This window comes from Desmodus rotundus, chromosome 1 (assembly GCF_022682495.2).
Source record: "Desmodus rotundus isolate HL8 chromosome 1, HLdesRot8A.1, whole genome shotgun sequence".
NCBI lineage: Eukaryota > Metazoa > Chordata > Mammalia > Chiroptera > Phyllostomidae > Desmodus > Desmodus rotundus.
In genome coordinates, this window is record NC_071387.1 from 110835538 (window position 1) to 110851257 (window position 15720).

The 15720-nt window shown below is 46.6% G+C and overlaps 1 protein-coding gene across 4 annotated transcripts in view; it reads right to left on the reverse strand.

Annotated features, from left to right (window-relative positions):
* Positions 1-10496, reverse strand: part of MYH11 (myosin heavy chain 11) — a 121745-nt gene extending 111249 nt beyond the window's left edge. For 2 of the 4 annotated variants that reach the window (XM_053929459.2, XM_053929455.2), the window contains exon 1: positions 10236-10496. The gene's annotated coding sequence lies outside the window, so the exon portion shown is untranslated. The remainder of the gene's footprint in view (positions 1-10235) is intronic. The other 2 variants (XM_053929453.2, XM_053929449.2) reach the window with 2 other exon arrangements.
* Positions 10497-15720: the final 5224 nt, after the last annotated feature.

The window sequence follows — 15720 nt, forward strand, 5'->3', positions numbered from 1 at the left end:
GTTCTGTATAGGCCTGTCCAGTGGCCCATTCCAGACCCGTGACCACACCTGCAGCAGCTGCGCTGCCCTGATGACACCTGCTCTCACCTGGCTCCTCCAGCCGGCCCATCGGCCATCTCCCCTCCTCCAACCACTGCTGCTGTGCTCTAAGAACTAAGGTGCAGGCTGAGTGAGGATGTACAGCCACCAGGACATGCTGTGTGGTTGGTGCAGAAGACAATTCAGTTCCTTTGAATTCACCAAGATAATCCTCACGCCTGGGCCCCAAATCCCGTGGAGATGAAGTAAACCCCACTACCCATGAATGGGTGCTGGAGCTGGGCAGCCGGTCCTGAAATGCTCCAATACTTCTTACTTTTCTGGTTCAGGAGTGAAAATAACACTAATAAAAATGAGAAGCTGATTTGCTCAGAGGGATGGTTATTTCTCCTGGGAGACCAGATCTAGCAACTCATTTTTTTAAACGATAGAGAAATGAGCAAATCATTCCCTAAATCTGAATAATTGCTTCCATTACTCAAAAAAAGAGAAATAAAGAATAGTAGAGAACATACATTGTCCTGGGCTTAACAATCACATTTCCTGTATTTTTCTGTTAACCAATGTCACCTCAATAAATTCAATTAAAAAAATTGTTTTTTAATTTCTCTTGTGACTTAATAAGCCCAACAACTTTCCTCCCTTACTCTGCTTTCACTATTATTAGAAGAATTCCAGCTAATAAATGTAGATGAAACACTAAAACCAGAATGTAGCGATTCTGTAACCCCTAATAAAATAATGGGCCCTGGCAATGACTGAGGGTTGTGAAATCACCGAGGGCTGGGCCCACCTCCTGAGCTTCTGAGTCAGTAGGTCTGGGATGAGCCCAGAGATTTGCACTTGTCTGTCAAGTTCCCAGGGGAAGCTACAGATGCAGGCCTGGGGTCTGCACTTTCAGACCCATGGAGTTAGGGGAAAAGCAGATGGAGGACTTTATGGTGGATGGACCAGGCTGGCACCACCTACACATACTAATTAATTTCAATACCCCACAAAGAAAGAGTTGGTCAGGTATTATGTGTCCCCAGATGGGATGCCGTAGGAAGTGCTACCACCACCAATGAAATGTTCTTACAAAGAGGAAGAGAAGATGGGGCACAGAAGCTGATGAAGCCCCTGATCTAACACCTGTTGACAGAACATGCAGGGCACAGGGAACACACTAATCAACGTCATGGGCATGCAACAGAGTCCAAACAGTGGGAAAGCATAGGACAAATGACTCAGTTCCTTTCACAGCCAAAGTACCAAAAAGGAAGAAGAAGAGGAAGAAGAGGAAGAAGAGAAAGAAGAAGAAGAAGAAGAAGAAGAAGAAGAAAGCAAGCAAGGGAACCTATGGATTAGAAGGGACTTCAGACACATAGGAGAAATGGGAGGAGGGTGGCGATGAAATGAAAATGGCTTCAGTTACGAAAACGACTAAAGTTGAGTGTCAGGTACCTACAGGGAGAATGGTGGGTGTCGTACCATTCTCTCTACTTCTGCATGTTTGAAATGTTTCATAGTGAAAAAGCCGAATGAGTACAACAAAAGATAAGCACTGATAAAGGCAGGGAAAGAACTTCCCCTCACACCAACACCCACATACACCTACAGGGAAGAAAAATCACAAATAAAGGTATATATTGCATTTTTTAAAAGCTATCCTTTAAAGGGAAAGCTTTGAGAAATTAAGTGTAGTTGTCACAAAAAATTTTTTATTTAACAAGCACTCCCAAATATATGAGATAATCGGAGAAATTTGAACATTGAATCATTTTATTTTATATTAGGGAATTTGTGAAATTCTTTGGTGGGAAAACGGTACTGTGATTTCCTCTGTTTAGAGAATCCTTTCATTTCAGAGAGGTTTGGAAATACTGATAGAGGAAATGATAAACTTGGGGTTTATTTCAAAATAATCGGGTCAGGGAAGAAATGAAAGGGGCTGGAGAGGAAACGAAATCGGCTCAGGTGTTGATAAATGCTTGCCCTGTTCTGTCTACTTTTGCATGTTTGACATTTTTACTTAAAAGGAAAAAGTCTGCTATAAAATTTTAAAAAAAATTTCTCCTACTTGTAAACATTGTCAATATTGCACCATCCCCCATTTGGCCTGTACGTCAAACCCAGAGCACAGTTTTCCGGACACCAACAGTGACGGTTAACACTCCAGGACCCTCCCAGGCCCTGGGCTAAGCCGTCAAGTGCAGGATCACCAAGTAACATCACCACAGCCTCTGCAGTTAGGTTTTACGATAAGCTCCACCTTACAGCTATGAAAACCGAAGCTCAGAGAGGGGAAGGAATCTGCCTCAAGCCACACAGCAAAAAAGTGGCAGAGCTGGGATTTGAACCCAGGTCTGATTGCATACAACACTTTTCTGCCTCCCACACAAGCTTGATGGAGCTCAGTGGAGTATTTGCAATAAATGAACTGATTCTTTAAGGCACCTAGCACACAATAACACGTAATAAACATTCAGAAGGGGACCCAAATCAGCTGCACGCCACAACAAAAACAAATCTCACAAACACACTTGAGAAGGCAGATGCAGGAAGGATAGACTGTGTGACTGTTTATAAGAGGTCCAAGACCAGGTAAAACTAACAGACGGTGATACAGGCCAGACGTCACGCCTGGAAGGGTGGGACACGAGGGGTCTTGCGGGCTGATGTCCTGTTTCTTAACCTGAGCGCCAGCTGCACGGGTGTGTGCACTTTGCGAAACTGGGCCAGCTGCACGGCCACAGGTATGGGCCTCTTTTCCGGATATAAAGTACACGTCCATGAAAATTTGTGGTTTTCTTTCTTCTTTTTTCCTTTTAATCTTTAATTATGCTAAAATGCACAGAACACAAAATTTATCACCTTAATGATTTATTTGTACAGTTCAGCAGTGTTAAGTACATCTATATTATTACTCAATCAACAAAAAGTTTTTAAATGGTAGCTGATTATTCTCAAGAGGGCCGGGAGAAGTTTTATTTGTTCCCAGCATCATGAGAACTAAATGGGCTCTCTCTAATTGCAGTGTTGGTGAGCTGTCTTAAAAGTCAGGAAAATAGCAAAAAAAAATACAACCAAAAAAATAAAAGAACACAGGAATCCCCGTGGCCAGGAACCCTGTCTAATCCAGGATCCAGAAACACAAACAAGATCAAGTGCGAAGAGTGGGTCTCCATCCAAAAAAGGAGAGAGCGAAGCTGGCCTGCCTCCCGGGCTTTGATGCCCCTGGCAGTTAGGATGTGTGACATCTGCTTTGGTCACGGGAAAGAAGGAAAAGGAAAGAGAAGCTTGGCTTCACCCTAGGAAGGCGGTTGCCAGAGTGTGCTCCTTGGAGCCCTAATCCCTTAATATTTGGGGTGGGGGTGGGGTGGGATTCAGGGAGGGTGAGACATTCTTTAAAGAAAAAAACCAGTTCTGTGGTCAAATCCATACTCCCTCTCCATTGTGGGGAGGCAGAACACCTATCAGGACATCCAAGGTCCTGGCAGAGCCTGAAAAAGAAAGCTACTTCACTCCTTTGAACCCAGAGCTCCCCAAAACCTGTGGCCACAGACCTCTTTTCCCATTAAACACGGATGAAATCCCACAGGTTTGCCCTTGAGAAAATTCAGTGAACCTAGCAAATTAATAACAAATATTAGTAACCATAGCTGCTAAATTTTATTGACTGCCAGCTTTATCTTATGTAATCCCCTCAAAAACCCCAGGAGAGGTACTGTTACCCTGGGTTACTGATGAGGAAACAGAGGCACAAAGGGGTTAAGTAAGTTCCCCATCATGGCACAGCTAGTTATGGTGAAATCATAAAAATATATTTTCAAAAAGAGCTTTCCTGTTTTGTCTCCCTTCTCGGAAACATGCAGAGACCTTGAGGCCTGAAGGAAATACAGGCATGCATGTGCCACGTCCTGGATGGGACTTGAGAGTGTGAGGGCTCTGGGCAAAGCAGGCTTATTGAGCTAAGGACTTGCCTCAGCGTGCACCCAGAACCTCGGGTTTTCCAAATTTGGAGTAGTGGACAATCGGACTCGAGGCGCCCCCCAGAGCTGAATGAAAACTAGCTTGTGAAGTTTCAGCAGATGAACTAAGCAGGTGATTGCTGGAGGGAATGGGGGTACTGGGTGGAGGGGGGGGAAAGGGGTGGAAAATTGAGACAACTAGAATAGCATAATCAATAAAGTATATTTTTTAAAAATTGCCACAGAGATCAAAGACCACAGTCCTGTGATAGAATTTTCCCTGTGCCGAAGGGAAGCAAGACTTGGCCTGCCACTCCCTGCTGTGGTCTTTAATTTAGAGCGGGGTTTTCTGATCTCAAGGCTACTGACATTGGGACTGATAGTCCTTTCAAGGGTGGGGACAGGGTGCTGTCCTGTGCAATGCAGCCTCTCTGGTCTCCACCCACTAGATAGTAGAGCGTACTGTCCCCCTGCTCACGTCTCCAGACAACTCCAGACATTGCCTGCCCTGGGGGACAAAACTGTCCCCAGTGAAAACCATGGCTTTAGAGTAAAAAGACAGGCTCTCTTGGGAAAGACAAAGCTGAGGACAGTCGCTACTTAGTCAACACCAACCTGGAATGTCAACTGTGAAAGGTCACATCAGATCAGACAGGAGCAAGCTGCCCAGTTGGCCAGACCTCGAGGAGGACCCCCAGCACCTCGTTTCTTCCTCTCTAAGCCCTCTTTCTGCTGCACCTGTCCTGCCCATGGCTTGCATCAGCTCCGAGGGCTGAAAGGCCGCATCCAGATTGTGACATAGGACTGATGAATACTAAATACACTTCATGATCAAGGGCTGCTCTTGAACATTCTCACAAAAGCAAAGGACTGTCACTGTTGGCATTAAGGATGTTCCACATAGCTGTGTGTATCAGGTCCGTACAGAGTCCTGGCTTCCTCCCCAACAACACACTGCTTCTTTCTTTCAGCACAAACAAGCCTCTGTAAGACCACAGGGTTACAAGTCCCAGCTCTGCTCTAAATTTGCTGGGTGACTCTGAGCAAATCACTCTCCCTCTCTGTGCCTTACATTTTTCATTTGGGAGAAAAAATGGGCTGGCCTCACGCTAACATTTTACAGTATCTGTGATTCTGGACCAAAGGGTTGAAATTGGACCAAGTGAGAGCGCTCAGCTGCTTTAGTTTGTTTTAGCACTGGTTTTATTTTCCCCAGAGGAACTCAGGGGTAAAAGGCCTTGCCTCTTTTGCTTCTGCATCAATGAAAAATGAATAAAATACTCCAGAGCCTAAAGAATATAGATTTGTATATGAGGCCTGGTCAACTGCCTCCCTCAGGATTTTACTGTTAAGCCACTGGTGTAAGATTCTGGACACAGACTCCAATGCCTCCAGGGTCAGGTGGGCAATGCACAGTGACCCAGGCCAGAGGTGACTGGGCAGAGCCCTCTCAGCCTCTCCAAAGAGGATGGCAATTTGAGGGCTCTGGATGTGGGCCCTGTATGCCAGATTTTCAAAAGATCTGGAAGTCTAACTTTAGATACAAAACACCCGCCCCAACAGTGAAATCACTGCACGTTGTAAATGCCACGCAGGCAAAATGAAAGCCTCTGGACCTGATCTAGAACACAACCCACCAGCCGAAATTTGAAGCAAAGAAATTAGTTCAAGGCCTGGCCCAGGTATGGGAGCAGCCAAGTGTGCAGAAGGAAGCAGGAGAGGGACGGGACTCCCTAGGTGCAACCATTCTCCGAGCCCTGAACTATCCCTACAAGGCAGCTGGGACTCCAAATCTGTTATTAATAATAGCTGTTATAGTTACTGGGACTCTTCTCTTCATGGGGTATCAGGCAAGGCAATTTACTGTATATATCATCTCGCCATGCCTCGTAAGTGTTCGGCGAGGTGGGCATTATTCATTATTCCTACAATGCTACCAAGGTCCAGAAAGTAAAATAAGGGCCTTCACTTGTAAAAGTTGGAGCTAGCATTTGAATCCAGATCTGTCTGAAACTCAATCCCCTCTTAGTAGAAAATTTCTTCTTTGGTCCTTGGCCTGGCCCCATAGCCACTTCCTCACCAACCACACCCCCCTTGCCATCTTCCAAAATCACCTCCCCTATCCTGCCAAGGAAGCCTGACCTCACCTGAACAGAAAAAAGGTGAGTGGTGAACCTGCTACTTCAAAGTTACTTTATAGCATCTGCCTAACTTATTTAAATACTGTTTTTAAAGTCACTCCAGAAGCATGTTCTTTTAATAAGTAAAGCTAAATTATTTTTTTCCTCCCTATGAAGAGAGCTTGGTTAGCAAGAGGTGTGTTAACTCCTATGGAGGATGCTTTGGGTAGAGAGAGAACTGGTCATTTCTGGCCCTAAAGCCCGGTGGTATTTTGCGTCTTACCGCTCTGGCACAGTACAGCTTAAAAATCGATGTCTAGTCTCCTATGTGGCCATTCAAAGTCTAAACCTACAGGGTCCTTAGGGGACCCTTCAGCAATATCTATCCATTTTAAATGCACCTGATCTTTAACTTAGCAATTGTATTGCTGGGAACTTATTCTGCAGAGAAACTGACATAATTAGATAAAAATAGATAAGCAAGGATGTTCCCTGGAATCCTGTTTATGAGAAATGGGGAGGGAAGCTGGTATGTTTCAGTAAGGGGTTATTTCAGTGAGATGCTATACATCCGTGTAATAGTGTGTGTAGCCAATAAAAAGAAAAACCTCAAAATGTGCTGCCATAGAAAGATGTCAAAAATATGTAATTATGTGGAAAAACTTCATTTACAGAATGCCCATGTCTGTGTAAAAGAAAGATCTGACAGAGAAACGTTTTAGAAGGAAGCACGAGAATACAGGAACCACGATGACATGTAGAGACGGGGGCGGGTGGAGGGGAGCGGCGGCCAGGGAGAAAGGCATTCTGCCTGGAGAGTGGGGAGGAGCTATAATGACCCCAGTGGTCTCAGACGCTGGCCCCTTCTGAGCATCTGCATCATGGGCTGCATGCTCCACCAGTGGAGGGGGGGAATGCACGCCTGCACGAGTGAGCTGGTGGTGTGTCCTACAGCCCTGTCTTAGGGCCATTAAAGAGGACAGATCCTCGAGCCCCTGAATCGCTGATGTAAGTCAGAGACACCTGACTTCCTCCTGCAAATACAACAGGCAGTACTCACTCCTTCCTGCATCTCTGGTCCCACACAGAAGTTCTTTTAGATTCCTGCTTGGCCGTCTTCTCCCAACTCGCCCTCACCTCCATTGTGTGGCCATGGTTAAATGTGCGGGAGAGGGAGGAGACCTCAGAGAGCAGAAGGAGCCAATGTGAAAGCCAAACAGGCTTCTTCCACTCACAGGTGGAAGCTCTTAATGGATGCCTTTGTTATCCTAACGGAGTCACAAATGGGCCAATATGTTGGAATTTGTACTGTTCCTGACACAGGTGAGGAAGTGTGGCTATATTAAAATAGAAGATTCCAGTCACCACCTTTAGCTCAAGTAAGAATTGGGTTTATGAAAAGAGATTACACAAAAGGAAAATTAGGAATAAATTTCTTCTTCCTGGAAAGACCATACAACAGGCTTCCTGGCTCTACCAAGTACTGGCTGTGCCACACTGAGCAAGAACCTTAAAGTCTCTGGTCACGTGCAATATGCTATAAGTAACCATCCACTGAGTTGACCAGGGGCCAGGCTCGGTGCTCAGCCTTTCATGGGCACTGTCTCATCTAATCCTCCCAACAGGTGATCCCTTAGGCTCTGGAGTTAGAGCTAGTTTGTAGAATCCTCATTGGCTAGTGGAGCTATCTCGAGCAAGTTATTCAGACTCCACATTTGTAAAACAGCACCCATAATAATAGCATCTACTCCAAAAGGTGTTTGTGAAGACGGTAAATGATGTCTGTGAAGGATTTAGCACGCCGTATGGCAAAAGTGCTCAACTAATAGCTATCCTCATTAGCTCCATTTTACAGATAGGAAAACTGAGGTTTGGGAAGGCCAGTGTTGATGATTTCTAAATTTGCTTGTGACAGTCTAGGATTCCAATGGATTTAAAATTGGGCTTGGCTTTCCAGAAAAATCTAATTTATATCTGATTTGAGAATTACATGATTGTGCCAAAAGCGGAAATCCACCTGCTTGGATCCACTGTACTGAGGACTGAGGAAAGGAGACAATCCCTACCCCTGTCCCCAAGTAAAACTCCCAAATAAGAGAGGAGTAGGAAGAACGAATTCCCCTTTCCTCCCAAGTGCCTTCTCCTCCAGGCTAGTCCACTTAGTCCTGACCGGGAAGGACAAGGGCAGAGAAATCCCCAGAGTCCCAACCAACAAAGCTGCGATACAAGGCTTATTTGCCAGGGCGCTGGGGATGGCCTCATGGAAAACGCTACCATAAATGGGCATGTATGCCTCAATCTCAGCCCTTGCACAGAAAAGTAATGATAACAACTACCTTGTACGGAATAACACATCTATTTCAGACATGAAAATAAAAAAAAAAACATGGTGTTTACAGGCAGGCCCCAGAAGCTTCTCGAGCAAGGCCCAGCTAGTACATGTTGTGGACCCTTGGGGATGGGAAGCCCACCTAAGGTCATCAGGCCAGTTGATTACCACACCACTGGGGACAAATAGGGCCTTTTATTTTAAATTCATAAAAGGTCAGTTTATGTTTTCTTCAAAGAGATGATAAACACTCGCTTTCTTGGAAACGTTTGGTCCCACCAGAAACCTGACTCCAACCATTTTTGCTCATGATAAAGAAAAAAAGATGGGGGGGGGTAAAAGGAACAGACTTGGCACTGGACAGACCCAGGTATGGGCTCCACCGCCAGCTAGCTGTGCCACACTGGGCAGGTTACTGAACCGTTTTGAGCCTCAGCTGCCTTATATATTAATCAGGCATCATAGTGCTTCCCTTAAAAGGTTGTTGGAATAATTAAATAAGATTCAGCAAGTCGAACACTGCTACAGTGCCTGGCATATAAGTGCTCCATCAGTGGCAGCGACTTCAGTGGGAAAGCGTCAAGGAAAGACCGCTTTTCCTTCCACAGATGTTCAATATCCTATTTTCTACACTGCCATCTAATGATTTTTGTTCAGCATCTTCAAGAGCCCTCTCTATAAAAATTCTAAAGTAGGAGCCTTAAGTAAACCACACAAACCAAGAAGACTGTATCAAATGAAACTATGCAAAGCAGTTTACTAACAGCTGTCCTGCCTTCCCTTTGCCAAACCCTGGCCAGTTTGCAATTTAGTCTATGAGTTCTTAATACTCCAGCTAATTGCTCCCTGTCTTGGGTTTCTAAATAGTTTCTTTTACTGCTTGACAGGTATGGCTTTGAATGGTGCCTTTCCTCAAGCAGCAAAACCCCCACCAGCTCTCTGTGCAGGGCAGTAGCCACGCTTTTACTTACTTCACCCACTTTGTGGGGCATGACAGTAACTCTGCACTGGCTGCTTTGCAGAAAACCCCAGTGCAATCTTACATAATGCACCCGCGGGTCATGGAGGCAAATGCCGACTTTGGCATTGGTCTAGGTATTTGAGGTCCCCGGGGTCAACCTGGATAAATTTTTTTTAAATTTGGAGGGAGGGGGTATGGAAGAAAACTGAGATGTAATAAATGAGCTGGATCATAACCAGGCTGTCTCTCCAGGGTTATCAACAAGCACATCCTCTGAACTGATGAAAAACACTGCCCTCTCTGAATAGTATGTGTCTACGAGTTTTTAACTGAGTTAATGCCTTATCAGCAGAACTAAGCAGTGCTTCCAAATCGATGTGAAGTGACACTTGGTGTGACTACGTGATAGAAATGACTTTCGAGTGACATTCTGCTGCACTCTTTTTGTGCCTAGAATAAAAGAAGCCGGGCTGTGGAGGATGGACCTCTGTCTGAGATTTGCAAGGAAGCACATTTCCCAGATTTGCCTCATAGCAAGACTCTTTTTATTTTTAAGTTTTTCTGGAGATTCTAGTGTAACTGGAGTTGGGCCCAGGCACTGTCTGTCATCTTTCAAAAGTACCCCCAAAGTGCTACTTATCATTGTGGGTTTGGGGAAAATCTCGGGTGATGGGACAGAAAGAAAAATTGTGAACCCACACCCTCTTACCATAGTCCCTAAGAGGAGGGCAAGGAATACACCTCACATCCAGTAGCTCCCCAGCTACTGGATGCCCTGGAAGACCCTTAAACCCCAGACCCAATTCCCCTCCCCCTCACCATGCCACTCTACTTACAGATTTCTCACTGTGTGGGATAACGGAGAAGGTGGATGGAGAGCTCAGATCTGGTACACCTCCCAGGCAGGGGCGTCCAAATCTCCTGGCTCGCATGAGATGCCTCTCTTTATAGACCCGGAGCTACCCGCGGGTGGGAAGGGGGAAGCCGTCCAGGAGGGCGGAGTGGGGGAGGGTCCCGCACTACTCCCTCCGCAGCGCCCCCTGCAGGGCTGCAGAAGCGGGGCTTTTGTCCAGGCCCTCTGGCGCACCAGCGACGCTCAGCGAGGGGCGCACCTGGGGCAGACAAGCAGGGGCAAGGCAGAGGTTCTGGGCAAGGACAAGCCCCGCAGAAGAGTTAGGACAAGTGTTTCATCACCACCACCACCTCCTCCCCCTCCCCTCCGCGGCTCCGGGACTGTCACTGAGATTCCAGGTCCCTGGAGAAAGAAGGTCGAGTGGCCAGCATCTACGGGGGATGCTTGAGAATTGCTTCCCTGAGTCAATTTCAGGCGAAGGGGCTTTAACCGCTTCCTATCCCTGGGGGATCGAGTTGACTTGTCCCCGCCCCGCTCCCCATTGTATTTGCCCGCGCTGTCTGGAAAGGGAGCAGGCTGTGCTGCACAAAGGGTAGAAAAGGGGGATTTTTGGACTTTGCAAAGTGCGAGGCAGAAGCCTCAGACTGTTGGGAATTGTGCGGGAAAGGGAAGTTTTTACTTTTCCCAACTTGCCATCCCCAACCCCACCTACGAGGGAAAAAAAAAATCCCACTGTTGCCACTTCAGACCCCCGGCTGCTCTGTTCGCTGTCTGTGTGACCTCAGGCAAATCGGTTCCCTCCTCAGGGCCCCAGTGCCCGCAGCTGAAACGTGTGTGATAATTATGTGCTGTAATTTGCCAGGTGCAGGTCAGGATCCAAAGAGAATGCGGTGGGACCCCGCGTGGGAGACCTCGCTCCCCTTGCCACTTCCCTTCAACTGCTTCTATCCATCCCAAGAAATTCTTGCAAAAGAAGCAGCTGCCTAAAATTTTACTGCCTCTCTCCCTTTTCGTACCACTACCACTTATCTCTCTCTCCCCTCATTGTTTGACAGCGTTTCTCCATCACCGTTTCTTTCAGTCACTCTGTCCATCACTGTTCCTCACATTCCTCACTGTCTCCAGTCTGAGCCCCTCCGCTGCGTCTCACGCTCTCTGTGCCTCTGGCTGCAACCTCTTTCCCTCTCCCTCTGCCTGGCCCTCCATCTTCCCCGGTCTCTCTCCCCTCGGTCACACGCACGCACACAGGCCATAAAAGGAAGCCGAGGCGGTGGGCTGGCCCCGAGCCAGGCCGGGGACCCGCGGGCAGCCTGGTCGCCCCGCTCCCCGCTCCCCGCTCGGCACCGACTGCGAAGTTCCGGGTCCAGCTCGTCCGCCTTCCCCGGGTGAGGCGGGCGGGCGGGCTGGGGGAGCTGGGCGGGAGACAACCCAAAAAGGGCAGGCGCGGGTTCCTGCCTGCGGAATTCCCGGCGCCGCATACCAGCCCGGGGCTGCCCGCTCCCCCTGACTAAATATGGTGCAGAGAGGCCTTCGGCTGGGCCGGGCGTGCGGGAGGGGCCGCAGATGACAACTCTGCATCGCAGACCCCCTTGGTCCCTACCCCATCCTTCCAACATCAAGCTCACCTGGTATTCACCCCGTGGCCGGCGGCAGCGCCTGCCTGGCGGGATGGGAAGGGGATCTCTCTGCCTGGCGCAGAGCCCCAGCCCTACGTGGGCTCCAGCCACTTTCCAGCCAGACGGTTTGGGGAGAGGGTTCAGAAGTTGAAGACCCTTGCGAGGCTCAGTGCTTGGCATATGCCCCTCTTATTCCACAAACCCTCCCCAGGTAACCAAGGCAGGTGATGGGAGGGGCTTTATTAATACCCCCATTTTGCAGATGACAAAACCGAAGTCTCAGAGGAGTGCCCCAGTGTCTCACTGGGACTGGAGCCCGCCATTGACATGATTCACCTCCCAAGAGATTCCAGGGGAAAATGCCCAGGAGGTTTGAGTTTGAATCTGCAGGTGCCAATTTCTACCTGTGACCATTGGCAAGTAACTTAAACCCTGTCTCGGTTTCCCCACCTGTAACATGGGAAGAACATCAGCTATTCCTGGCTATTAGTAAAGAGTCCTTGAGATGATCCATGTAGAGCGAACATCTTACGGTGCTTCCTGTTAGCTATTATTCCCAACAAACATGAAACTGAGTGGCTCCAGGCCTTGGGGACATAATGGTGAGAGCCTGTCCTGCCCTCACTGTTTGCCTACAGGCTTCCAGTCCCTCTTGGTCTCTTCCTTATCCTTCCAGCACCTGTTTTTCACCCTCCCCCCCCAAAACCCCTCCCCCCACCTAAGCCCTGCCCCCTGTTCACCAGTGGGCCTAAATCATGGTGTCAAGAGACAGTCTTCAGCTGGCCGTGGAAGTTAGGGGTAAAGTTCTTCAGAAAATGATGAATGGGCTGCTTCCCCACGTGCCTTTTAATGTTAGACTCTAAAAGGAATGGAAATTGTCCCTGCATTCGCACAGAATGCCTTGGGGCAGAGAAGGGGAGGGAAACCAAACTGATCACTACTGCCACCCTTCCCCCACCCCCTCCTGGTGCCCTATAGTGGAAAGATAATCCAGGGCAGGCTGTGTTCTTGGCCTCAGAGTAAGAAGCAACATTTTTTATGACTTTATTGATTTATTTTTAGAGAGAGGGGAAGGGAGAAAGAGAGGAAGAGAAACATGGATGTGCGAGAGATACATCGATCAGTTGCCTCTCATACACCCCCAACTGGGGACCTGGACTGCAGCCCAGCATGTGCTTTGACTGGAAATCAAGCCACCTTTCAGTTCGCAGGCTGGCACTGGATCCACTGAGACAAAACAGACAGGGCAGAAGTGGCATTTTTACCAGAGGCATTACCACGGGCACTTTCCAAGGGGTTGTGTTTGATTCTTTAAAGAACTTGGTAAGAAAACACTTAATTTTACTGCATTGTCTCACCTACTCAAGTAGGTACTTTAAAAAATAACCCCCCCCCCAGTTGGTTAGAGCATCATCCAGATATGCCAACGTTGCTGGTTCCATCCCTGGTCAGGGCACATACAAGAAACAACCAATGAATGCATGGGGGAGGGAAGCAACTTGTCAGTATTCTTCCCTCCCCCTCTCTCTCTAAAATCAATAAAAAATAAATTTTAAGAAGTGCCCCCACCCTGCATTTTGCTGTTAAAAAACCAGGTTTGTTGAGTTAAATAACCAGCTAAGGTAGCACAGCTAGTTAGTTGTGGAGCAGGAATTCAAACCCTGCCCACCTGTCTGATGCAAAGTCTGAGGTTTTTAACTCAGAATCTGCTGAGCGCCAGCCAGCAGCTTTAGGATTGTCCTTGAACCTCCCTGGGCCTCACTTTCTCCAGGAAAAGCACAGATGGTCAGAATCTTTGCCTCAACTACCTACTGAGCTGTTAAATATGACATGTGAAGGGCTTATATAAAGCATTTCCTACCTTGCTGGTACATCCTAGAAGTACTCAGGAACGACAGTATGGGCACATAACATTCTATAAATATGACCAGTGTAGAAGCTCAGATGTTTGAATCTTCAGAAGTGCAGTTATAATAATTTAATCAGATACCTCCATTTTATTCCTCATGGCTCAAAAATCCAGTTATTTTAATATTGGAGGAAAGAAAAAAGTTACTTTTTAAAAAATGTTATTTCAACTGAGAACTCTTGAGTACATTTCCCTGGCATGTCTTTTCTGTGAGGTGCCACGTAATGGGACTTTCCTTGAACTCATGGAACAAGATGGCAGAGGAGAAGTTTTTCACTTGGAGTCTTTTTTATCAGGTAGCTTTGTTATTAGTTACTGGCTTAAAAAAGCTCCAAAGTGTAATTGCCTCTAGTTTTTAATATTATCAAAGATTGGGCCCAAGCCTGGTTTACTCCTGCATGTGCTTCACAATGTATTTAAAAGTGTATCAGCACTCAAGTCATCCAGCTCAAGGTTTGCACAGCACTCTGCCTTCTTTGAATAAAGGGACATCGCTCCTCACTGAGAGCCGCTCCACTACAACTCTCCTGCACAAAAGCACTTCTGTTTCACTCACGACAGCCCCATGCCCCTCTGGGTACACTGCAATCCTTGCAGAAGTTACACTGTGCAGTAACCTGCAATGCTCTTTGCTTCATCACCAATTTCCAGTGCTGGTGTCTTTGTAACTCCATGTTCTCTATCTCTATCAGGAAGGATCCTAAGATTTTCAAAAAAGTAGTTTTCCAGTTTCTTACAAAACTGAAGGTATTCTTACCATGTGACCCAGCAAATTATGTTCCTTAGAACTTACCCAAATGAGCTGAAACCTAATGTCCATACTAAAACCTGCACACATGTTTACAGCAGCTTTCTACATAATTGACAAAACTTGGAAACAAACAAGGTGTCCTTTAGTACGTGAACAGATAAACTGGTACATTCAGGTGATAGAATATCATTCATCACTAAAATTAATGAGCTATCAAGCCACAAAAAGACATGGAGGAACCTTAAATGTGTAAGACTAAGTGAAAGAACCCAGTGTGAAAAGGTTACATACTGTATGATTACAGATATGACATTTTGGAAAAGGCAAAACTATGGGGACAGTAAAAAGATCAGAGGTTGCCAGGGGTTGAGAGAAGGGAGGGATGAATAGACAGGAGGAGATATTTTTAGGGCAGTGAAATTACTCTGTATGACAGCATAATGGAGGATACAATTCATTATACATTTGTTCAAACCCATAGAATGTACACCAGCGAGCGTGAACCCTAAAGTAAGCTATAGACTTTGGGTAATAATGTGTCATCAAATTACCCAGGTGACTCAGCCCCCTGCTACAGCCCAGATTTGGTACCCTGCTACTTCTGGCTTTTTCCAAAACTAAAATCCCCTTTGAAAGGGAAGAGATCTCAGACCAGCAGTGAAATTCAGGAAAATACAAAGGGCCAGTTGATGGCAATTGGGAGAACTGTGTGAGGTTCCAGGGTGTGTACTTTGAAGGGGACTGAGGTGTCATTGTCCTATGTACAATGTTTCTTTATCTTGTATCTTCTTCAATGTCTGTTTTTCATATTATATGGCTGGATACCTTCTGGACAGACCTCGTATACCATTCTGGTAGGGTATGTTGATGGGGAAAACTATGCATGTGTGGGAGAACCAGGGTATATGGGAAATCTCAGTTTTGCTATGAATCTAAAACGGCCCTAAAAATACAGTCTATATTTTTTAAAAGGTAGTTTTACCTTTCATTTTTAAAAAAACTAATGAAGGCCACACAATCCTTGCAGAAGTTATTACAAAAATCAAATACCAAGTGGCTGGGAAGCATTGTTCTAAATGCCTTTAAAGGCATATTCTCACAAATATTAATCCTTCGTGTACACTTGGATTTAGGTTGAAAGAACACATCAGATTTTACATAATCATACAGGCATGTGGGTCATATACAAATG